This window comes from Pezoporus flaviventris, unplaced genomic scaffold (assembly GCF_033815535.1).
Source record: "Pezoporus flaviventris isolate CSIRO_AGI_PZ_B2104156 unplaced genomic scaffold, CSIRO_AGI_Pfla_v1 ptg000226l, whole genome shotgun sequence".
In the NCBI taxonomy this organism is placed as follows: Eukaryota; Metazoa; Chordata; class Aves; order Psittaciformes; family Psittacidae; genus Pezoporus; species Pezoporus flaviventris.
The window spans coordinates 1,449,639-1,475,883 of NW_026892774.1; the positions used below are offsets into that span (position 1 = coordinate 1,449,639).

At 42.9% G+C, this 26,245-nt stretch overlaps 1 long non-coding RNA gene across 3 annotated transcripts in view; it reads left to right on the forward strand.

The window, feature by feature from the left end:
* The window catches only part of LOC133262968 (uncharacterized), a 613,641-nt gene that overhangs the window by 326,433 nt on the left and 260,963 nt on the right, over positions 1–26,245 (forward strand). The gene's annotated exons all lie outside the window — the stretch shown is intronic.

Sequence of the window (26,245 nt, forward strand, 5' to 3'; positions counted from 1 at the left end):
GATTTGATTTTAGGGGAAAACAGCCAGTGAACTCAATTGTATGCTGTTGCCTGCTGTGTAATGCTTTTATAGCCCATCAACTAGATGTCTCCAGGTCACCAGCGACTGGCCCTGACTTCCCTCCAGCCATCATCCCAACAGAGAATGAACTTGGAACATCATGGACCAAATGGACTCGGCAGCATTATAGGGATTGGTCCATGCACTAAGAAAATGATTTTTTCCTCTTGGTCTGTATGTATATGGATGTATATATGTGGGAGAGCGATGGTGTATTGAAAATGTGGGATCTGAGCACGACGTGAATGGTATGGAATAAGGGGTGGATAATGTCCTGGGTTCAGCAGTAGCAGTCATGTTTTTTCCTTTGTGTTAACTGGTGCAGTGCTGTGTTTTGACTTCTAGTTTGAGAACAGTGTTGGTGAAGCCGATGTTTTCGGTTGTTGCTAAGTGATGTTTACCCTGACCAAGGACTCTGTGAGGCTCATGCTCTGCCAGGGAGGAGGGGAAGCTGTGAGGAAGCAGAGACGGGGCGCCTGACCCGGGCTAGCCGGGGAGGTATTCCATACCACAGCACGTCATGCCTGTGGTGGGGGGGTAACTGGGAAGGACAGGGGCTTTCGGGTGGAACTCGCTTTCTTGGCCGGTGGTATCGTATTCTCTTCCCTTGTTATTTTCCCTTATCATTGTTTTAGCTGATAGTAGCGGTGGTGATTTGTTGCTGGACTGTTCTTGTCTCAACCCGTAGGAGTTGCACTCTCTTGATCCTCCTCCCCGTTCCTCCGGGAGCGGGGAAGGGGACAGCCCCGGTGCGGGGGGGGGGGCGGGGGAGACGGACACGGACCTTGATTGTTGTCAGCTCGGCACCACTCACTGGAAGTGAGCGAACGAGTTACCTGACTGGGTTTAAACCACGACAGATGCCAAGAATTTTTTGGCCCTGCTCCCATTTATCATTTTCAGACATTTGGCAAACCTCCCTGACTAACATGAAGCTTAGAAACTTTGAATCAGTAAAGCATTTCATAATTTTAACCAAGAAAATGCTCTTAATGTAAGTAGCAATAAATTTCCATACATTACAGTAGCTCTCAATGATAATGAAATATTCTAATATAAGCAATAAATAGTCATGTCTCCATATATGGGAATTTTTTTTTTTCTTCTCCTAGTCATAGATAAGAACATGTCGATACCTAATTCATTCAAACAAAAAGGCAAACCTAGAGGTCCGTGCCCTTTTGTTTGCTACAGAATGTGATGGGCACCACTTACAAAAGTGAAATGAAATTAACCAGGAAAGATAAATGAATGTAGGGAAATTCATATCCAGAGGCAAACTCCTTGTATGTTCTTGTGTATTTTGTTATACTGAGCCCCAAATCCAAATTAGTAGTGCAATTAGGATGAAAATTTGTCCTTTACAGATCGAGACCACTGAGCTAATGCTATTTGTCATGACAGTCCAGGCTGGGACAGGTCAGTGGCATTCCTCAGGTACCCATGAAGGCTGTGGGAAATACAAAGGAAATAAAAGCGTCATAAGCTGGCCTGTGATTGCATGACTGGGTGGAATAAACCCTTCCACTTCCTGGGTTGAAATTTCTCGGTTAGTAAGATACCTTTTATTCATAGCAGTATGAAAAAGATAAAGTTATTTCCCTACGGAGATTGCCTGGTATACTACTTGCCTATAATACCTAATACTAGTAATAACTAGTTCTATGAATTTTACCATCTGCTTCTTTTGGCCCTTCTAGCTTATTCGTTGTTTATCTATTTAAAAAAAAAATATCCTTTCCCTAACCCAGAAGTTTATCTGTTTTTCCCAGAAGTGAGTTTTTCTTATTGATCACAAGCTTGTAAAATGGTAACATTCCTAAAATGTCTAGGGATAAATTTCAGTTGTGCCTCCAAAGATAGGCATGGATCTTATTTAGGCTGAAAGCTGCAAAATCAGTTTGTGCTGTCAGAATTTAACTTTTTTTTCCCCTATTAATTTTATTGTAGGGAGAAAGAGCTGTATTGACAGCCCTTATTACTGAATTTCATACTTGTTCATGCGCCAGCTCAGTATATCACCAGTAGTGATAAATTCTCCTTGCAGCCTTACCCATGTATCAGACTCTCCAGACTCTTCAAATATTTTATCTTTATCTTTGACTGCCCTTTAATAATTTAGCTAAAAATGTAGCTGGTGGGAAAATGCTAATCACATAATGAATGTGATTCTGTGCTTGCACCCTGTGGTCATTTACAGTTTTCTGGAGTTATCACAAAGCAATTGCTCATCTACTAACTTATTTCAAGTCTCTAGTGCTTTAGACCTACTGACAGCCTTATATCTGTCTGTGCTCAATCTTTCCCAACCCATAACCTATAGCTACACTTTCTAGTGTAGGATGATCTTTAACTTCTGTTTCTTTACATCATGACACTGTTTCACAGAATGCTCAGCTGGCAGTGCAGTAGAGCACATAAATCAGTTTCTAGAATGGCATGGTGGGACCATGGATGTCAGCTGCAGCTTTCATTTCTCTAGGTAACATTTAGAAAAGTCATAAAATTTTACAAAAATCTTAAAATAAATTTTGTGAGGAAAAAGATCTGAGAAGATGTTGAGTAACCTTTTCATAGATTTTAAGGTATCCTGTCTCATAGAAACACATAGGTTTTTATGCAAGATCTCAATATGAAATACAGACCTATAGCTCAAGCAACAAAATAAAAATGAAATATACTGCTCAAAATCATCTGCAAGTTCTTAGCATTTCAAAGACCTTGCCAACAACTATAGAGTAAGCTTACAATAATATTTCACATATCTCAGTGTTGATTTTTGGCATAAACAAAATTCTCAAATAGGGCAATAGAAGGAAAAAAGAGCAAAACATCTCTGAAAATATAAATTAAGCTAATAGAATCATAGAATGGTTAGGGTTGGAAAGGACCTTAAGATCATCTAGTACCAATCCTCCTGCCGTGGGCAAGGACATCACAATCTAAACCATGTCACCCAACAATACGTCCAGCCTGGCCTTGAACACCGCCGGGGTGGAGCATTTATCCCTTCTTCAGGCAACTTGTTCCAGTGCCTCACCACCCTCACAGAAGAGAACTTCTTCATTATCTTTAACATGAAATTCCCCTATTTAAACTTTTACCCATTGCCCCTTGTCCTATCACTGCAGTCCCTGATGAAGAGTCCCTCTCCGGCATCATTGTAGACCCCCTTCAGATACTGGAAGGCTGCTAGGAGGTCTCCACGCAGCCTTCTCTTCTCCACGCTGAACAGCCCCAAGTTTCTCAGCCTATCTTCATATGGGAGGTGATCCAGTGTCCTGATCATCCTGAGTGTGGCCCTTCTCTGGACTTGCTCCAACAGTTCCATGTCCTTTTCATGTTGAGGACACCAGAACTGTACACAATATTCCAAGTGAGGTCTCACAAGAGCAGAGTAGAGGGGCAAGATCATCACCTCCTTCGACCTGCTGGTCATGGTCTTTTTGATGCAGCCCAGGATACGGTTCCTTTCTGGGATGAAGCGCACACTGAAGCCAGCTCATGTTTTCTCATCAAACGGCACCCCCAAATCCTCTGCAGGCTGCTCTGAATCACTTCTCCACTTCACCTGTAGCTGTGCCTGGGACTGCGCTGACTCAGGTGTAGGACCTTGACTTAGCTTTGCGGAACTTCATGAGGTTGGCACTGGCCCACCTCACAAGCGAGTCAAGCTCCTACTGGACGGCATTCCTTCCCTCCAGCGTATCAACCGAACCACACAGCTTGCTGTCATTGGCAAACTTGCTGAGGGGGCACTCAATCCCACTGTCCATGTCACCAACAAAGATGTTGAACAGGATAGGTGCCAGCACCAGCCCCTGAGGTACACCACACGTTACTGGTCTGCAGCTGGACATTGAGCCATTGACCACAGCTCTTTGGCCATCCATCCAGTTCTTCATCCACTGAGTGGCCCATCCATCAAATTGATGTCTCTGTACTTTAGAGACAAGGATGTCGTCTTAATGGGACAATGTCAAATGTCTTGTTGTGATGGGACAGTGTCAAACGCTTTGTACAAGTCCAGGTAGATGATGTCAGCTGCTCTACCCCTGTCCATCAGTTCTGTAGCCCCATCATAGAAGGCCACCAAATTGGTCAGGCAGGATTTCCCTTTAGTGAAGCAATGCTGGCTTTCACCAAGCACTTTGTTTTTTTTCATGTGCCTTAGCATGCCTTCCAGGAGAATCTGCTCCCAGATTTTGCAAGGCACAGAGGTGAGACTGACTGGTCTGTAATTCCCTGGGTCATCCATTTTCCCCTTCTTGAAAATGGGGGTTATATTATCCTTTTTCCAGTTGTCAGGAACTTCACCTGAGTGCCATGATAGTGGCTTAGGAACTTCATTCTCCAGCTCCTTCAGGACCCAGATATGGATTTCATCAGGTCCCATGGACTCGTGCATATTCAGGTTCCTAAGATGATCTCGAACCAGATCCTCTCCTACAGTGGGCCTAAGGTCTTCATTCTCACAGTCCCTGTATCTGCCTTCCAAGACTTGGGTGGTGTGGTCAGAGCATTTGCTAGTGAAGACTGAGGCAAATAAGTCATTGAGAACCTCAGCCTTCTCCAAATCCTGTGTAGCCAGTTCTCCCGATAGCTTCCAGAGAGGGCCCACGTTATCCCGAGTTTGTCTTTTGTTAGAAGCATGCCTTCCTGTTATCTTTCACATCCCTTGCCAGATTCAGGTATAACTAAGCCTTAGCTTTCCTAACCTAGTCCTAGCTTCCTGGACAACATCCATGTATTCTTCCCAGGCCTCCTGTCCTCACTTCCACCTTTTGTAAGCTTCTTTTTTCCCTCTTAGTTTTCTCCTTATCCATCTGTGGAGGCCTCTTGGCCCTCCTGCTGCATTTCCTTCTAGTCAGGAGACAACACTCTTGAGCTTGTAGCAGGTGATCCTTGAATATCAACCAGCAGTCCTGGGCGCCCAAAGTATTTAAAGGGTGTGAAAAATAATAAGATAAACAGGTCAGATTTCACATGTAGTTTTTCTATAAAAGTGCATATTTGTGTGTAGTTCTTTCTAGCTTTGTCTCTTAAATCAACTTCGTAGGTGAAATCGTGGACATCACTTTTACACTGCATGTCAATGAGTTTTTGCAGAACTAGTATACGGCTGAATGAATAAGCATGAAAAACTCTACAGTATTTGTCAAGATAATAGAGGGAGGTATAGATTTAAAATAGCAGGAATAAGTATTATTCCTCCAGGAATAATAATACTTATTCCTCCAGGAATAAGTATTAATTATTCCGATGGCACAAATACATAAGTATTAATTTGTCCCGACGGCACAAATTGCATTTCTTAATTTTTGTTCATGTTCTTTTTATTCAGTAATCACAATCCCATGAATCAACTCAGTCCTTAGAATAATCTTGAACTGTAACTAGCTAAAATAACATTCAACTGAGATTTCTTCTAAGTAAGAGAAATCAACAGATCGACAGCTTTTACAGGGAATGTCTGACACATGTCATTTTCTTGCCCATTCTGTCAGGATCCTGGCCACAAGCCCCCTTCCTACAAGTTCAGTGGACTGAGTAAAGGGCTTAATGGGATGACTGAAGGCATTTAGTCACAGATTATCTCCACCGCTGATGAGAAGCCAGAAATGTGGCCTCCCTGCCTTTCCTGAGGAGCTGCTTCTTAGCAGAGGTCATTGCTGCTGCCCTTCCTGATCTGTTTTGCATCTGCTCAGCAGCCATGGCTGTGCCCAGGCTCATGCCTCTTCAATCATAACCCACCCTGGACCCATAGTCAAGGTTTTCTGGCCTGGTCTTGGACCTCAATTGCCAGCATAGACATATCAGGCTATTACTGCACCAAATCTGTCCCCGGCCACTATCTCAGGGCCTGATCCTGACCCTGACTTGCTGTCTTAGTGCTCCTGCCTGTCCTGCATTTACCCTTGGCTTCTGGTTCGCTTCCCACAGTGAGCAGCCAGACCTTGTTCCTCCATGGCAACCTCATTCAAAGTCTAGGCTAACATTTATCGAGACTATTTTTATACAAAACATGCAATGAACTTGAGTTCATACCAGGAATTCAACAGTGCCGTTAGGAAGGTGGTGCAATTTCTCATGGGGAAGTAGACTTCACAAGAACAACTTGGTTGATTCCTTCAAACTGGTGGAAACAGACATTCGTGGTCCATACTATAAACAACAGTAGGTTTTGAGCTCAAATTGCTGAAGTTCAGTAGCTGTTTTGTTAGAATTAGTAGAGGGAGAAACAAGAGGTATCGTGTTGTTTTTTTTTCTTGACATCAGTCCACCCCAAAAATTGGATAATTGTCTTCATTTTTTCACTCTGTTGATGAATTACTTCTTAAAAAAGGACTATTGTTGCTGTGGTGTTTTACCATGTGTTACTACCCTGTGGAAACTGCTATACTGATGCTGCTGCCATATAATGTTCTGTAAGTAGGTTCTGGTTCAGTTCCCATATTTTCATTCGTCTTTGAAATTTTATGTTAGAAGGGAGCTTTTATATGTAAGGGAGTTGTTTTTGGAGTTGTTTATGGAGATTTTACTGAGAATTTGAGAGTGCAGCCCCAGATATGTCTTAAGGAAGCATCACTCATTAATGAAACATAATCAATCCTTAAAAAAAAAGCCTGACACTATGAAAGATCCTCTTCCTGATCCTTCTTAGAGGCAAGTATTCTGGAACAAAATAAGTATGGGGATGTGACGGGGACAGTATTATACTGTTGGAGCTGGAGATAACCTGAAACTGAAAAGAAGTAAATCAACCGTAAACGAGCATCACTTTAATAAAGCTGGTCAAAGAACAGCTAATTAAAAATGGCATTTGAGCTAGCTCTCTCATATGCCTCTGTGGATCCTCAGAGTGCTTTGTAGCAATACTAGCTCACAGTGAGCACTGCGCTGCCCTTTGATCAACCTGTTACTTTTGTAAACATGAGCTCTTGGAAGTTTTGTGACAATAGCCACTTGGGCACTAGACATTTGCTAAGGCAAGCCAAAATGATTACAGGTTTAGGCAGGTATAGCAAGGTCCTGAGACCCTGCAATGCAAGGTCAGTACAGATCCTGTGGCCTTATTCCAGGCTTGGTAGAAATCATGCATGCTGGACTACAGTTTCAACTTGACGTAGCTGCCATTATGAAATCTCAAAGGAAAAAAAAGAAGTTATTGCACATGTAGGTTTTTTTTTAAAAAAAAAACCTGTGTCTTGGAAGAAATTATTATTATTATTACAATTATTATATTTAATTAGTAATAAAATACTAATACTATATAGAGAAGACCTGTCTGCTACAACCCTGTTGACATGTGCATACACCTTTGTGCCTCATGAGAAAATAGAATCATAGAATCATAGAATAGTCAAGGTTGGAAAGGACCCTAAGATCATCTAGTTCCAACCCCCCTGCCATGGGCAGGGACACCTTACACTAAACCATGTCACCCAAGGCCCTATCCAACCTGTCCTTGAACACTGCCAGGGATGGAGCATTCACAGGTTCCTTGGGCAACACATTCCAGTACCTCACCACCCTCACAGAAAAGAACTTCCTTATATCAATCTAAACTTCCCCTGTTTAAATTTTAACCCATTAACCCCTGCCCTATCACTACAGTCCCTGATGAAAAGTCCCTCTCCGGCATCATTGTAGACCCCCTTCAGATACTGGAAGGCTGTTCTGAGGCCTCCATGCAGCCTTCTCTTCTCCACGCTGAACAGCCCCAACTTTCTCAGCCTCTCTTCATACAGGAGGTGCTCCAGTCCCCTGATCATCCTGAGTGTGGCCCTTCTCTGGACTTGCTCCAACAGTTCCATGTCCTTTTCACGTTGGGGACACCAGAACTGTACACAATACTCCATGTGAGGTCCCACGAGAGCAGAGTAGAGGGGCAGGATCATCACCTCCTTCGACCTGCTGGTCATGCTCCTTTTGATGCAGCCCAGGATACAGTTGGTTTTTGGCTTGTGAGAGCATACTGAAGCCAGCTCATGTTAAATATCTCATTGACCAACACCAAATCCTTTTTCCGCAAGGCTGCTCTGAATCTTTTCTCTGCCCAACCTGTAGCTGTGCCTGGGATTGCCCTGACCCAGGTATAGGACCTTGCACTTGGCATGGTTAAACTTCATGAGGTTGGCATCAGCCTATGTCACAACCATATCAAGGTCCCTCTGGGACAACATCCCTGTATTCTTCCCAGACTGCCTGTCCTTGTTTTCACCTTTTATGAGCCTCTTTTTTTCCTTCAAAGTTTTGTCAGCAGCTCCTTATCCATCTAAGGAGGTCTCCTGGCCCTCCTGCTGCACTTCCTTCTAGTCGGGACTCAACACTCTTGAGCTTGGAGCAGGTGATCCTTGAATATCAACCAACAGTCTTGGGGCCCCCTGCCCTCTAGGGCTATATCCCATGGAACCTTACTAAGCATATTCCTGAAGAGGCCAAATTCTGCTCTTTTGAAGTCCGGGGCAGTGAGCTTGCTGCACGCTCTTCTCACTGTCCTGAGGATCTCGAACTCGACCATCTCATGGTCACTGCAACCAAGGCTGCCCTAGAGCCTCACATTTCCAATGAGCCCTTCCCTGTTGGTGAGCACGAGGTCAAGCATGGCACCTCTCCTTGTCGGCTCCTCTATTACTTGCAGAAGGAAGTTGTCTTCCACAGAAACGAGGAACTTCCTGGATTGCTTGTGCCAGGCCGTCCCGTCCCTCCCACAGATGTCAGGGTGGTTGAAGTCTCCCATAGAATAAGAGCCTGTGAGCGTGAGGCTTTTCCTATCTGTCTATGGAGTGCTTCATCCACAGGGTCTCCTTGATCAGGCGACCTGTAACAGATCCCCACAGTAATGTCTCCCATAGCTATATTCCCTTTAACCCTCACCCACAAACTCTCTGTTAACTGCTCACCTGCCCCAGGCAGAGTTCCATACTCTCCAGCCTGTCCCTAACATAAATAGCAACTAAGTAAAATATTAGATTTAGACACTACAAAGATTTAGAGAGAAATCACAAAAGTGTATTTTGGCAAGAAAAATGGAAAAGTAAAGTGATTGGTTACGGATGACTAAAAGCAGTAAGAAAGGCTGGAAAAGTTATATGCGTAGAAAGCCTCATTGCTGGTGTGAATGAAACGGAAGTAATAGGTAAGAAAGTACTGAAATATATGTTGGTTGGGATGGGATGTGTGCTTGGTTTGGTTTTGTTCTGTCCTCCCATTCCTCACCTTGCATAAGGTTAATCATTTTGCACACCGGGATTCTGAAAGGTATATGTGACATTCTCAAAATAGAACTAAAATGATTAGGTTTAGAATTTCCTGGCTAACTCTGTTTTCATTTCAAAGGCACAGCTCTGCAGGTGTGTTGTAAGGATCTGGCAATAGTTTTGTAATAATTGTAAGAAGAAAATTGCATGAGGATACTGATTAATGGTGAAAATCTGAACAAATTCTTTATTTGTTGAGTATAAAGTGCTTTGAGACTAAGACCCTGAGGAATGTTTGAGTCTTTAGGTTTATGTAGTGAAGCAGATTTAAACTGTACTTAATAAGCAGAATTGCATTCGAATTGCTGTAGGGAAAAAAATCAGGTTTGATCTCTTTATTACTTGTAATTTAATGTGTTCAGAAATGAAACAGTTCAAGAACATAATGTTCAACACAGAAGACTGAGTTTTGCATTGTATAAGACATAGGATTTATACATTGTGGGAGACCCTAGGGCAAGTGTCCTTTCTAAGACCTCATTTGCTGCAACGTAGTCCAGGCTTTTTTGTAGAAAATCTGAGTTTAGTCATGACACTGCACTTACTTTTGGTTTATGTTTATGTAAGCAGAAAGAATCTGCAATACGTGTGACTTTCAAATACATTAGAACTTCATAATAGATTTATAGCTATCTTCTACATAAAGGAAACAAAAATATAAATTACTTATCTGCTCCCTAGATTACTGAGAGTATATTATTGTAAGTAAGAAGTGCCTGAATTCATTGAATCAACACTAATCTTTTTTTATTAATTCAATTACTATAGGAAAAATAAATGAGGAGGAATGTTGTATATCTTTAAACTGGTTTAGTTATGATTTCTTCATTTAGTGGAGTTATTTGACTTCTTACATTCTTTTGCTGCAAGTTCAAATGCAGCTATCTGTGATAACATAGCCATGATAACACTAGTAATTGGATTGTGCATTGAAAATACTCTGAAGAATTCGATTTTATATAAAACTAGATTTAGTACCAAATCCTAATAGCTGAGTGCCTGCAAGCCTCTAAAATCTAATACTCTATTATCTGTTAACTAAAACGTATTATGGGTGACAACAGGGGTTTATCTCCTTTTTTTTTTTTTTTTTTTACCTTCTGGTATTAAACAAAACAAAAAACAAACCAAACCAAACCAAAAAAAAACATCACTGAACCTGAATTTCACACATTATTTTAAGGACTAAACATATGAAAGCCCAGAAACTCCAAACAATTTGTTTCAAGCCAAATAAACCAAAATGAATAAATTAAGAGTTTAGAAGTTCTAAAGACTAAAGCATTTTTAATTCAGATCACAAAGCTGAGTAAGTATCTTTTTTGCTGCTGTTGGTTGACAAAAAGTTTTACATCGGTCTGACAGTAAAGAGTTTCAGGACCTGGATGGACTTGTCTTTACCCAGTCTGATTTTATCTTGTTCTAACAGATGTCTAGAGGTCAAGTGAATGCCAAACACGATGGAGCTGAAGCTCTGTGAGTTCCATCAGGTCAAGGCCTGATGCTTTATATCACCATCATGACCTGAATTTCCAAAATTTTGCCATATTTGATGTTCTGTATTTTCATTTAGGTCATAAAATGAAAACATCAGTGTTGGTTATCTAAAACGTCTATAATAAACTAGCAACATTTGAAGTAACATCTGCTAGTTTATTTGGATAGGTGCATCTGCTGGCTGTTTTTTGAGACTAAACAGAGTAATTGTTAAGTAAAAATAAAGATATCACAAAAAGCGGTATTTACTGAAGTGATTTTTTTATTCATCTTGCTTGGCTTACAGCTACTGCATCCCTCCCTGTCAATGTCTTCTTAAAATTATACTTTTAAATAACAGTATTCCCATGCAGTAATATATATCCTATTTTTTATCTTTTTACCCCTTAATTTACATTCCTTCCTGCTTAGATTGTGCTTGTCTCTCAAAAGAGCCAAGTACTATCATACATCCTTTGGTTTACATACATGAGGATGTAGAAGGAAAAGAATAATATATCTCTATGTGTTGTAAATGATAGCAGAAAAAATGGCAAATACTGTAATTCTCTTTCCAATAAGCAACCTGGATTGCATAGGAAATCTGGAAGGCTAATGGATCATTCCATTTTAAAATCAAAGGTGGAACTGTAGAAACTCCCTATCTTTAAACAGAGGAGAAATCTGCTTTCAAAATTTAAAATCAAGTTGGAGTTTGGAAGAACCTCTATCTCCCTTAGGCTGTGGTTGCTAGGAGATCTAGCTGTGCTTCTAGTAGGGTCTAGGAAACCTTACTAAATCCAAGGCTTTTCTGGTAGTCAGGCTCTATGAATTGGAATTTCTATTGTTTTAATTGTTTCCATTCAAAACTTGACTAGACAAACAACATACAATCCAATCTAAGTCATCTCTGTTTTAAGTGGGTAATTGGACTAGAAGAACCACTCCCAGGTTCCCTTCCAACATGAGCTATTTAGGATTCTGTGGCTCTGTAGTAGAAAACATTAGCAGTGACGGTCAGTTTTGTCTGAGAATTGCATGCTAGCAAGACTTGCCTTGTGTCATGATACTGCATCCCAACATAACAGAAGATGATTTCTTCAGCCAGTTCTTCTAGATGTATTATTATTATTTCTTTTTTTTCTGTAATGAGCTTAAATAATCTTTGAAAGAAAAAAGCTCTCTCACATTAATAAATAAGCATGATACAAGTAGGGATTTGGCAGTATACTGAAACTGTATATGCAGTTAGATTTCTTGTCTTTCATCCATCCCCCTCCCCCTGCTCCCTGTCTTACCTGCTGTATCCTTCACAGACTTCATTACTTCATTACTATAAACTCTGAGGCTGGCCCTAGGGTTACAGGTTAAGATTGCTAGAGAAATTGATGGATTTGCTCTTTTTTACACTCAGAAGTAATTATAACCAATTTGGTCACCATTATTGTTATTATAATAATAAGGGTCTGTAGTCTCAAAATAAAGTAAAATTGTATTTTATTTTAATAGCTGCCCAAGCAATTTCCAGTCTTTTCAGTGATTCTCCTGCCATATGCATTAAATTTTACATGTTTTCATATCAAGGATTACAAAAATTTATTTAAGAAATTACTCTGTATCCACTGCAGCATACATGAATTATGGTTATTCACTCAGCCATGAGTTTTAAGGATAGAACTGTTTGCCAGGGGCAGAAGGCAGTTTTCATTCTCAAAATAGAATCAAGCCAGACTTAAAATGCAAGACCTCAGAAGACTAAGTTGTCTAGCTTAATCAGAGAGAAGACTGAGGGATAAATTCTACATGAATATATATGTATATGCACATAACTGTAATAGAGAGGACAGCTGTTTAATTTTGAAGGCAAAATAAATTCAGTTATTGAGAACCAACTTCATACAACTGTAGTATTAGAATTGAAACTAAATGTTATAATTGTGAGAAATTTAAATATTGTCAGAGTAGTGCAACCTAGAATCATCTGATAACAGAACTATTTCAAAGGTATACTTCACTCCAGAAAATTTATAACCTCGGTGCATGGTTATAATGGATATAGGACTGCTGTGGTTCATTTGGACCTTGCAATCTTTTAATCTCTGATTCCCCATTTTCATCATCATCTTTCAAGACTAGCCATGAAAACAAAATGTAATACATTGACATTTTAATGTTCTTCTTACTTGCATCTATACATTAAACCAGTAATGAAATCAAATTTCATGCTTCAGAGCTTTATCCAGTCATCAGCAAAGTGAAGGAGTACATTGGCTTGTTGAGTGATTGATTAGATTTTTTTTTTTCCTCCTGGTCCTCTGAAGAACCAGAACCTAGCTACAACTATAGACTGGAAGAAAAAAATAGATACAAAGACACTTACAAAATATTTGTCCAGTGTATCTGATGACATGTTCAACGTCATGCTGATCACCACATTTTTATTCAAGTGGGAAATTATCCCTGCTTGGTTGGATAGGAAGTTCGGCAGATTTTTGCAATCTTCCTCATTTTCTCTATAGCAAAATGAGTATATGGAGCTCCTGTAGTGTCATAATATAAAAAGTTAATTTTCAGCATCAAATTTTATGGTCAGAATAAATCACTCTTGACAAGAAGTGTCAAAACTGAGCTCAGTTTTGTTTGGATTAGCTGGGTATATTCAGGGAAAAAAAAAAAAATCCTACCACTGTTAAAAATCTGAAGTAGAGGAGCACCTTCAGCCCTTCCTTAATAACTCAGGGAGAAATGCGTACCATCATTACATCTATGGGTTGTGAACAAGGGAAGTTTTCAACCCCTGAAGCACTTAGATCATAAAGGTGACAGCTGTGAGGGTTTGCCTTGTAGAGCAGCCAGATCTCCACTCAGCTGCTCACTCATTCCCCCTCCATAATAAGGAGAGGGAGAAAATAAAATGAAGAAAATTGTCATCTGTTAATGTCTCTACACTGTTTTGGGGGATAGAACTGTATCACACTCTAAAAAGAAAGAAACCAGCAAAGTCCTGACTATTGATCAGCCATTCAGGATAAAAAGAAGCAATGTGGAAAATTTGTATCTTTTTAAAGAACAGTGTAAATGTGAGCTTGAATAAATAAATTTATAGTTCTAAATAAATAAAACCATGATGAACCTCAAGGAAATCTTAGTGCTTCACTTTTCCGAACATCCACCAATTACATCTTTTTCTAAAGGAAAAAGGTAACTGTCACTTCTTCTTATTCTAAAAGTTAAGGTAAGTTCACCTTGGCTGACTTCCAGATGCCCACCAAGCCATTCTCTCATTCCCTTTCCTCAACACAGAGTGAAAAATAAAGATGGAAAAGCTCATGGGCTGAGCTAAAGACAGGGAGATCAGCCACCAATTACTGTCAAAAGGCAAAACAGATTCAACTTGGAAAAAATAAATTTATTTCCAGATACAGTAGAGTAGGAGTGTGAGAAACAAAAAGTTAAAACCGCTTTCCTTCCACCTTCACCTTCGTTCCAGGCTTAACTTCACTCCTGACTCTTCTATCACCTTCTACCCTGAGCAGAGAAAGGGGATGGGAAATGGCATTACAGTCAGTTCAGAACACTGTATTTCTGCTTCTCCTTCCATCCCACACTTTACCTCTGCTCCGGTGTGGGTTCCTTCCCATGGTACACAGTCATTAGTGAACTATTCCAGCATGGGTCCCTTCCAAAGGGTACAGCCCTTCAGGAACAGGACTCACAACAGTGTGAGTTCCCCATGGGCTGCAGGTCGTGCCAGAAAATCTATTCCCATGTGGGCTTCTCTCAACAGACTCCTGTGTAGGCTCTCCACAGTCTGCAGCTTTTTTTAGGGTTTGTTTTTCTGCTGTGGTATAGGGTTCCCCACGGCCATCAGATTCCCCACATCCCCACCAGATGGATATCTGCTCCAAAGTGGTCCTCCATGGGATAAAAGGGACAACATGCTTCACCATGGTCTTCATGGGCTGCGCAGGAGCCTCTCTCTGCTCCAGTACATGGAGCACCTCCTCCTGCTTCTCCCCTAACCTTGTCTGTAAGCTTCTTTCTCTCACATTTTTCTTCTCCCTTTCACAGCTACGGCACAGTATATTTTGCCTTCCTTAAATAAGTTATCACAGAAGCACCATCATTGTAAAGTATTTACTGGATTCCCATTATAAACTTTAAGTTATCTTTCGGTTGCTCAAAGAAAACAAAGTAAAACAAACAATCACACTGATCTCAAGTTAAAAGTAGATGTATTATATCTGAAGTAAAGTTATTTTATGAAGTTTTAATGGCATTAAACAGGACGTTATAAAGCAGGGTGAGAAATGTTTATAATTATGACTATTTTTGCATTATTATGACAAAAATGCTTGGAGACATGATCAACTGCTTTATAAAATCTTAGTTGATTATGGTTTCAAGCAGTAAATAAAATTTGAGAATGGGCGGTGAAGTAAGAAGCTGTGCTCAGAAATCAGCTCTTACAATTCTACAAAGTGCTTTATAAGATGTCTTTGATTTTATTTGTACATAAGAAAAACATTTTTTTCTGACATAGAGTAGAATGTGGGAATCTCACTTACTTTTATATTGATCCTAAAACCAGGATCAATATATTTATTAACATCTTAGTCATGCCATCTGTGAGAGATCTGCTCTCTCATCATTACCCTGGCTGAATTTTCATCTTTTTGGCATGTTTACTCCAATCTCAGGCATGGCACATCTTATGGTTTGAGGACTTGGGATCTTATTTAAAACCTGTTGTAGCTGATGAGAAACTTCTTGTTGGGTCAAGAAAGCTTTCATAAAGGTCAATAAAATAGGCAATAGGATACGGACCTTACAGCTTTGGGGGAAGCAGAAAACTAATAATTTCATGCTTTCTTGAAGATGTGTGATAATAAGAAATTCCTTATGATTCTTTCCACAAAGAGAACAGAGCACATAATATAAGATTTTCTGCTGATGAATATAAACTTTTATAAATGGACAGTGGCTGATAATATAAAGGGGTAATAGAAAAGCCTGTCATGGATTATCATGTTCAAATATCTTCTGCTGATACTGTCACTAAGAATTCTGGAATTCATGTGACATTAAAAGATAGTAAGTGAAGTTTATGCTTGTGAAGTTTGTTTTTTTCTTTTTTCTTTTCGTATTATAAGTTTCAAAGATACATTGTGTACTTAGACACAGGACAGTAGTACTTAAGTCCTGATGGAAATCATAGAATGACAGAACAGCTAAGGTTGGCAGGGACATTAAAGATCATTCAGTTCCAACTACCCTGCCATGGGCAGGGACACCTTCCACTAGATCAGGTTGCTCAAAACCCCATCCAACCTGGCCTTAAACACTTCCAGGGATGGGGGAGCCACAGCTTCTCTGAGCAACCTGTGCTAGTGCCTCACCACCCTCACAGTGAAGAATTTTATCCTAATGTCAAATCTAAACCTATCTTCTGTTAGAGTAAAGCTATCCCCTCTTGACATGTAATTATATAACCCTGTAAAAAGTCCTTCTCCAGGTTTCTTGTAGACCCGTTATAGGTTTTGGAAGACTGTTACAAGCTCTCCCCTGAGCCTTCTCTTCTCCAGGATGAGCAAGCCCAAACTCTCTCAGCTTGTCTTCATAGGAGAGCTACTCCAGCCCATGAGAATCTTAATGGCCCTGCTCTGGACTCCCTCCAGCAGGTCCCTCCTGTGTTAGGAGTCCCAGAGCTGAATGCAGCACATCAGGTGGGATCTGTTGAGGGCAGAGTAGAGGGGGAGAATCACCTCCCTTGTCCTGCTGGTTATGCTCCTTTTGATGCAGCCCAGGATACAGTTGATTTCTGGGCTACAAGCGCACGCTGAAGCTGGCTCATGTTGAGCTTATCATCAACCAGCACCCCCAAGTCCTTCTCCGCAGGGCTGCTCTGAATCTCTTTTCTGCCCAACCTGTAGCTGTGCCTGGGATTGCCCCTACCCAGGTGTAGGACCTTGCACTTGGCCTTGTTGACCTTCCTGAGGATGGCACTGGCCCACCTCTCCAGCCTGTCAAGGTCCCTTTGGATGGTATCCCTTCCCTCCAGTGTGTCCAGCAAACCACACAGCTTGGTGTCATCGGCAAATTTGCTGAAGGTGCACTCAATCCTACTGTCCATGTCACCGGCAAAGATGTTGAACAGCACCAGAGAACACCGCTCATCACTGATCTCCACTTGGACACTGAGTCATTGACCACAACTCTCTGAGTGCGGCCATCCAGGCAATTCCTTAACTGCTGAGTGGTCCATCCATCAAATCCATGCTTCTCCAATGTAGAGGTAAGGATGTTGTACAGGACAGTGTCAAATGCCTTGAGCAAGTCCAAGTAGATGACGCCTCCAGAAAGAGAGCTTGCAGTAAGAAGACTGCAGCAACTAAGACAGAGACCCCGTCCCAGACCGTGGCTGTTCAGGTCTCTGGATGCAGGGAGTGCCAGAGCCTGCTGCTGCCAGGGGAGGGAGGACAGCATTCCACCTGCGTGAGGTGTGAGCAGGTAGAAGATCTGCTTAGCCTGGTGGCAAAACTTAAGGAGGAGGTTGAGACGCTGAGGACCATCAGGGAGTGTGAAAGGGAGATCAACTGGTGGAGTAACTCCCTGGCGTGCCAGTCGGAATGGTTCCAGGGAGATACCCCCCAAAAGGGGAAGGACCCCCTGCCTTCTCACACAGAGAGGGGTGGCCCGAGACAGACCCTGCCCTGTAGCTGTGGCGCAGAGGTAGGGGACCAAAAAGACTACGAGGGTTGGAAGTGAGTTCCAGTTCGGCATCGTGGGCAGCCCTCCTCCCTTCCTGCCCTGCTTCCCCAGGTGTCCCTCCGTAATAGGTTTGAGGCCCTGGATCTTGAAGGAGAGGTAGGTGAGAATGTGGTGCAAGGCCAGCCTACAAGGCCACATAGGAAAAGGCGGTCGACTTTGCACCTCAAGACTGCCTCTGATAAGAAAGAAAGAAGGGTCATTGTAGTAGGCGATTGCCTTCTGAGAGGAACAGAGGGCCCGATATGCAGAGTTGACCCTCATCATAGGGAAGTGTGTAGTCTGCCTGGAGCCCGGATCAGGGATATCACTAGGGCGCTCCCCAACCTGGTGCACCCGACAGACTACTACCCGCTGCTGATCTTCCAGACAGGTGAGGGGGAAGCTGCTTCCCGCAGTCTGAGAGGGATGAAGAAAGACTACAGGGCCTTGGGGCGGATGGTGAAAGAGTCTGGGGCTCGAGTGATCTTCTCCTCACTCCTTCCGTCTTCCACTGATGTGGGAAGGAATGGGAAGATTCAGTTCATGAACAATTGGCTTCGAGACTGGTGCTACAGGCAGGGCTTTGGATTCTTTGATAACAGCTGGTTTTATAGGGCACCAGTCTGGACAATGACAAGTGGGAAAGGTTTATCTCACAGAGGCAAAAGGATGCTGGGGCACGAATTAGCAGGGCTCATTTGGAGAGCTTTAAACTAGATTCGAAGGGGGATGGGGTTGTACCTGGGCTTGCCCCAGTGGGGCAGCGCTCCAGAATTAATGAAGATTGGGATGCCTCCTATAATCCTAGGGTGAAATCGGTGTGCTCAGCTCGCTCCCTGGAATGTCTGTACACCAATGTGTGCAGCATGGGAAATAAGCAGGAGGAGTTAGAAACCTGTGTTAAGTCAGGAGACTATGATCTGGTGGCAATTACAGAGACGTGGTGGGACAGCTCACATGACTGGAATATAGTCATGGAGGGCTATGTCCTTTTCAGGAAAGACAGCCCAGCCAGGCGGGGTGGTGGGGTTGCTCTTTTTGTGCGGGAGCAACTACAATGCACCGAGTTCTGTCCAGGGACAGATGACGAGCGAGTTGAGAGTCTGTGGGTGAGAATTAAGGGGCAGGCTGGCAGGGGGGATACTGTTGTGGGTGTCTGTTACAGACCACCAGATCAGGGTGAGGAAGTTGACGAGGCCTTCTACAGGCAGCTGAGAGCGGCCTCACAGTTACAGGCCGTGGTTGTCGTGGGGGATTTTAACTTCCCTGATGTTTGCTGGAAGGACCACTCAGCAACCCAGCCACAGTCCAGGAGGTTCCTCCAGTGTATGGATGATAACTTCCTCCTGCAAATGGTGGATGAGCCAACCAGGAGAGGAGCGTTGCTGGATCTCATCCTCACTAACAAGGAGGGTCTGGTCGAAGCAGTAAGAGTTGAGGGCTGCTTTGGTTGCAGCGACCACAAGATGGTGGAGTTCAGGATCTTGTGTGGTAGGACTAGTAGAATAGCAAGTAGAATTTCAACCCTGGACTTTAGCAGGGCAAACTTTGGTCTTTTCAAGCAATTGCTAGGGGAAATCCCATGGGCAAGACTGTTTGAAGGTAAAGGGGCCCAAGATAGTTGGTTGGCATTCAAGGATTGCTTTTTCCGAGCTCAAGATCGGAGCATCCTGACACGTAGGAAGTCAAGGAAGAGGGCCAGGAGACCTGCGTGGCTAAATAGGGAATTGCTGGGTATGCTCAAGTGGAAGAGGAGAGTTTACAGGTCATGGAAGGAGGGGCTGGCCACTTGGGAGGAATATAAGGCTGCTGCTAGAGGATGTAGGAAGGCAGCTAGGATGACTAAGGCCTCCTTAGAATTAAACCTGTCGAGAAGGGTCAAGGACAGCAAAAAGAGCTTTTTCAAATACATGGCAGATAAAACTAACACCAGAGGCAATGTAGGCCCACTGATGAACGGGATGGGTGCCCTGGTGACAGAAGATACAGAGATGGCAGAGTTACTGAATGCCTTCTTTGTCTCTGTCTACTCTGCTGCAGGCAGTCCTGAAGAGCCCTGTACCCCTGAGACCTTAGATGAAGTCAGGTCGATGGAGCGGTTTGCCTTAGTCGATGAGGAATGGGTTAGAGACCAGTTGAGCAATCTGGACATCCATAAATCCATGGGTCCAGATGGGATGCACCCGCGGGTGCTGAGAGAACTGGCGGAAGTCAGTGCTAGACCACTCACCATCATCTTTACCAAGTCTTGGGAAACAGGAGAGGTGCCTGAGGACTGGAGGAAAGCAAATGTCACTCCAGTCTTCAAAAAGGGCAAGAAGGAGGAGCCGGGTAACTATAGACCGGTCAGCCTCACCTCCATCCCTGGGAAAGTGATGGAACACCTTATCCTTGGTGCCATCTTAAGGCATATCAAGGATAAGAAGGTTATGAGGGGCAGTCAGCCTGTCTTCACCAGGGGGAAATCATGCTTGACCAATCTCTTCGCCTTTTATGAGGAAATAACATGGTGGATGGATGATGGCAGAGCTGTGGATGTGGTCTACCTTGACTTCAGCAAAGCATTTGACACAGTCTCCCACAGCATCCTCACAGATAAATTGAGGAAGTGTGGTCTAGATGATCAGGTAGTGAGGTGGACTGTGAACTGGCTGAAGGAGAGAAGCCAGAGAGTTGTAGTCTATGGGGCGGAGTCTAGTTGGAGGCCTGTAACTAGTGGAGTGCCTCAAGGGTCAGTACTGGGGCCGGTATTATTTAATATATTCATCAATGATTTAGATGAGGGAATTGAGTGTACTATCATCAAGTTTGCTGATGCCACTAAGCTGGGAGGAGTGGCTGACACGCCAGAAGGCTGTGCTGCCATCCAGCGAGACCTGGACAGGCTGGAGAGTTGGGCAGGGAATAACTTGATGAAATATAACAAGGGAAAGTGTAGAGTCCTGCATCTGGGCAGGAACAACCCCAGGTTCCAGTATAGGTTGGGGAACGACCTGTTAGAGAGCAGTGTAGGGGAGAGGGACCTGGGGGTCCTAGTGGACGGCAGGATGACCATGAGCCAACACTGTGCAGGAACAACCCCAGGTTCCAGTATAGGTTGGGGAACGACCTGTTAGAGAGCAGTGTAGGGGAGAGGGACCTGGGGGTCCTAGTGGACGACAGGATGACCATGAGCCAACACTGTGCCCTTGTGGCCAGGAAGGCCAGTGGCATCCTGGGGTGTATTAGAAGGGGGGTGGTTAGTAGATCGAGAGAGGCTCTCCTTCCCCTCTACTCTGCCTTGGTGAGACCGTATCTGGAATATTGTGTCCAGTTCTGGGCCCCTCAGTTCAAGAAGGACAGGGACCTGCTGCAGAGAGTCCAGCGGAGGGCAACGAAGATGATTAAGGGAGTGGAGCATCTCCCTTATGAGGAAAGACTGAGGGAGCTGGGTCTCTATAGTTTAGAGGAGACTGAGGGGTGACCTTATTAGTGTATATAAATATATAAAGGGGGAGTGTCACAAGGATGGAGCCAGGCTCTACTCAGTGGCAAACAATGGTAAGACAAGGGGTAATGGGTACAAACTGGAACACAAGAGGTTCCACTTAAACTTGAGAAGAAACTTCTTCTCAGTGAGGGTGACGGAACACTGGAACAGGCTGCCCAGGGAGGTTGTGGAGTGTCCTTCCCTGGAGACATTCAAAACCCGCCTGGACACATTCCTGTGTAACATTATCTAGGTGTTCCTGCTCCGGCAGGGGGATTGGACTAGATGATCTTTTGAGGTCCCTTCCAATCTCTAGCATACTGTGATACTGTGAAATGTAACTGGAGAGCATAAGCACAGGTAAAATATGCAAGTTAAATGAGGTCTTAACATTAGAAAGGCTTGTGTAAATGTTGATATGTTGTTAAAATGGACAAACTGCATGAGATTGTATCACATCCCATGTGTAAATGAAAGGAAAAAGGAATTTCTTTTTTTTTTAAAGGGAAGTCATCAACATCCCATATAGCCACCTTTTCTTTTCAAATATAAAAACAAAAGCTTACAGAACTACATGTTATTGCCACTCTTTGTAGAAGCTGAAATAATATAATTTTATTTTTTATAGGTAATTTTAATTTTGATTTAACTCATACTATGAAAAAGAACTTGGGAAGTATTTTCCCATCTTCAGAAATCACGAGTATGTTGTAAACATTCCTTAGTTTGGAATGATCACTGGTGTATTTTTTCTGTGATGACTGGAGCAGGATTTTATATAAGCTATTGTGATTTTAAGAAGCAATTTAAAAATAATTTATAATATCACTGTTCCATATGGCATCTAGCATACTTGAATTCTTCTTACTTATATTCTTTTTACCTGAACAAGGACTTTGATGTCAGCATCTTGTCATTTTTCTAGTCTAATAAGAGATATTACTTCTTCTCACAAGTCTTCCTTCAGTGTTTAGCTTGTGTGTTTGTGCAGCAGCATCCTAAGTCAGAATTTTACAAATTGGAATTCATTGTGGCCAGAAGCATATATGTAAATGTCAGTGTTGAAGCTTAACCTACTACATATTGGCACCTGGGTTTCTCAGCCCATTTTCTAAGAAAATGTAAATGTATAGACCTCCTGGCAGGGAATTTCATCATGTATAACAGAAGAGAGAGACCATAATGCACAGCGCTCCTGCAGTGGCTAACAGAAGTTGCAGACAGCCCAAAGCTTCATGCTTATCTGTTGCTTTCATTCAGGAGCCAAGTGACATTTCCTTCTGTTCCCAACTGATAACAAGTGCAAAATACAGGCAAAAATGACTCTGGGCCAACTACATCCCTATCAGAAAGAGCAAATTGCTGGGCTAAAAGTGTAGAGTTAGAGACTAAGGAAAAAGAAACTGAGTTCTAGGAAACAAAATGGGGGGAGAAGCCAAAAAAAGGGTATAGGAAAAGATAAGTACATTGATATAAAACTTACGAATTTAAGAAGAAAAAGGGATTATGAATAAAAGGTGTTACTTGCTTCACTGGAAAGGAAAGTATGCACCCCATTTGTTGCCCTAGAGCAGTCTACATGTGGGAGAAAAATCTCACTGCTGCCTCACAAGTTTGTTTTCCAGTTTCAAGTTAAAAGTAATAAAAGAGAACAGATTTCTACCCCTTAGCCTCTAATGAGTCAATATTTCGTTAATTGTCGTATGTCTCCTGTTCTCCTCTGCCTCGGGGAATTCCAGGCTAGAATTTGTAAATTTACCATTAATATAATTTCTGAGAAGAAACTATTAATTAGTTTTAAAATGCAACTTCTGAGGGCATAAACAACAAAGAGAGTTTATGGTTGAAGGGGTTTGGAGAGATTTGATTCTCTCTTCCATTCCACCTGTTTGTTTTTCCAGTCTAAATGTTTCAGGAAAGCAAGCTTAGATTTGCCTGTTTTCTTCTTTTGGAAAGATTGTTAGCATTCACAGAATCACAGAATCACAGAATCCTAAGGGTTGGAAGGGACCTCAAAAGATCATCTAGTCCAACCCTCCTGCAAGAGCAGGGTAACCTAGATTACATCACACAGGAACTTGTCCAGGCGGGCCTTGAATATCTCCAACGTAGGAGACTCCACAACCCCCCTGGGCAACCTGTTTCAGTGATCTGTCACTCTCACAGTAAAGAAATTTTTCCTGATGTTCACATGGAACCTCCTATGCTCCAGTTTACACCCACTGCCCCTTGTCCTATCACTGGACATCACTGAAAAAAACCTAGCTCCATCATCCTGACACTCACCCTTTACATATTTGTAAACATTGATGAGGTCACCCCTCAGTCTCCTCTTCTCCAAGCTAAAGAGTCCCAGCTCCCTCAGCCTCTCCTCGTAAGACAGATGTTCCATTCCCTTACTCATCTTTGCAGCTCTGCGCTGGACTCTTTCAAGCAATTCCCTGTCCTTCTTGAGCTGTGGGGCCCAGAACTGGACACAATATTCCAGATGCGGCCTCACCAAGGCAGAGTAGAGGGGGAGGAGAACCTCTCTTGACCTACTAACCACACTCTTTCTAATGCACCCTAGGATGCCATTGGCCTTCTTGGCCACAAGGGCACATTGTTGGCTTATGGTCATCCTCCTATCCACCAGGACCCCCAGGTCCCTTTACCCTTCACTACTGTCCAGCAGGTCAGCCCCCAGCCTGTACTGGTAGCATTCTGACAAAGTCTTCAGATAATTTGTGAATGCTTCCTGTTGGAAAAAAAAAAAAGTTTTGAAACTCAAAAACATCACAAAAATAAAAAAAATGTCTAGTATGGTTCTGTTCTAGATAGCTATTCATGGTCAAATCTCTAGGACTATTGAATTAAATTTGTCCTTAAGAAGTTTTATATGTATGAATATATATTATTATATTGATAAACAATCAGTTTGACCAAGTACTGTTCATACTTGGTAAATCTGTGTTCGCTTTTCTAGAACAGAATAGTATAGAACAGAACACTTCAAATTGAAGGGACTTACCATGTTCACTCAGTCCAGCTATCTGACCACTTCAGGACTGACTGTCGTGGTTTAAGTCCAGCCAGTAACTCAGAACCACACAGCCATTGGCTCACCTTCCCTTTTCCACTGGCTCTGGGTGTGATGGGGTGGAGAATCGAAAGAATGTAAACCCCATGGGTTGAGAGAAGAACAGTGCAGTAACTAAAGTATAATATAAAACTAATAATAATGATGAGGGGAATACCAAGGGGAGGGAATGTAAAACTGAAAGGGGAAAGGAAAAAGACTCACAATAAATACAAGTGATGTGCAATACAATTGCTCACCACCTGCTGACCCAACCCGAGTAGTGATCTGGACCTTCCGGGTAACTCCCCCCAGTTTATATACTGGGCATGACGTGCTGTGGTATGGAATACCCCTTTGGCTAGTTTGGGCCAGCTGTCCTGTCTCTGATTCCTTCCAGCTTCTTGTGCCCCTCCTCACTGGTGGAGCATGAGACCCAAAAGTCCTTGATCAGAGTAAGCACCTCTTAGCAACAACTAAAATATCGGTGTGTTATCAGCATTGTTCTCAGACTAAAGCCAAAAGACAGCACTGCCCCAGCTACTAGGAAGGAGAAAAATAACTGTAGCAGCAAAATCCTGACAGTGACCAAAACTTAAAGCATGTTATCAAGGACATTGTTCAAATTCCTCTTAAACACACACAGGCTTGAGGCATTGACCACCTCTCTAGAAAGCCTGTTCCAGGGTTTGACCACCCGCTTGGGAAAGAGATGCTTCCTAATGTCCAGTCTAAACTTCTGCTGGTGCACTTCTGGATCATTCCCATGTCATATTGCTGGAAACAAAGGAGGAGTGTATCCAGCAATACCTCTTTCTTCACTTCCTCTCCTCAGGAAGTTGCAGAACACCGCTCAGCCTCCTTTATCTTGAAACTAGACAACTCCAAAGTCCTTAGCTGTTCCTCACAGGACATGCTTTCCAGCCCTTTCACCATTAGTAACCATATGAAAGAGGAATAGGTTGTAATCTGAAGGTTGTACTAAGCTTTTCAGTTTTGTGGTGACATCCCTGATTTGGGGCCTCAGGAAGGCAGAAAACATCCCTGAAAAGAAGGTCTGGTCTTTAGATGGGTTCTTCCTCACACAGGAGGGAATCACAGATAGAATCATAGAATCATAGAATAGTTAGGGTTGGAAAGGACCTTAAGATCATCAAGTTCCAACCCCCCTGCCATGGGCAGGGACACCTCACACTAAACCATGTCACCTGAGGCTCTGTCCAACCTGGACCTGAACACCACCAGTGATGGAGCATTCATAACTTCCCTGGGCATCCCATTCCAGTGCCTCACTACCCTTACAGTAAAGAACTTCTTCCTTAGATCCAATCTAAACTTCCCCTAAGTTTTAACCATTACCCCTTGTCCTGTCACTACAGTTCCTAATGAAGAGTCCCTCCCCAGCATCCTTACAGGCCCCTTTCAGATACCAGAAGGTAGCTATGAGGTCTTCACACAGACTTCTCTTCTCCAGGCTGAACAGCCCCGACTTTCTAGCCTGTCTTCATACGGGAGGTGCTCAAGTCCCCTGATCATCCTCATGGCCCTCCTCTGGGCTTGTTCCAACGGTTCCATGTCCTTTTTATGAAATGGCCATAGCTGGTTGTTGTTTCTTTTTGGCAATGGTCTTAATGAGGTTTTGTTGCAAGGGGTTGATCTTTCTGATCCACATAAGTCTGCTTGCATAGGTTCCCCTTCTATTTCATTATGTGCTGCTTCTACTCTACCCAGGGCCTCATACCTATTTTGTAAGAGTGTCTTAGAGGATAAGGAAGGGCTTCTCTTATGTGTTTGTACTGTAATCGTCTTCCACCCTTCTTTATCCCTTTTAACACTGCTTTCATCCTGGCACAAAACAGATCCTGTACCTGCCTCCATAGTGGCCTCTCAAAATGCAGGTCCATTGACCAGTCTCCTTTTCACACTCTCAAATACTCCTCAGTCTGCCCACCTCCTCTTACAGCTTGGACAGCAAGCAGAACAGTTCATCTGCGTGTTCACAACTCCCACAAGCTCGCATACAATCACTTTCCATCTCCAAGGATATCCCTTTCCACATCCCACAGCTGGAAACCTGGATTTTCCTCTGGTTGGACAGGAGCTCTGTCTGTATAACAGCATTGGTTCCACCAAGTGCTAGAAGCTGAGGAGAAGCAGATGATGCTGCTT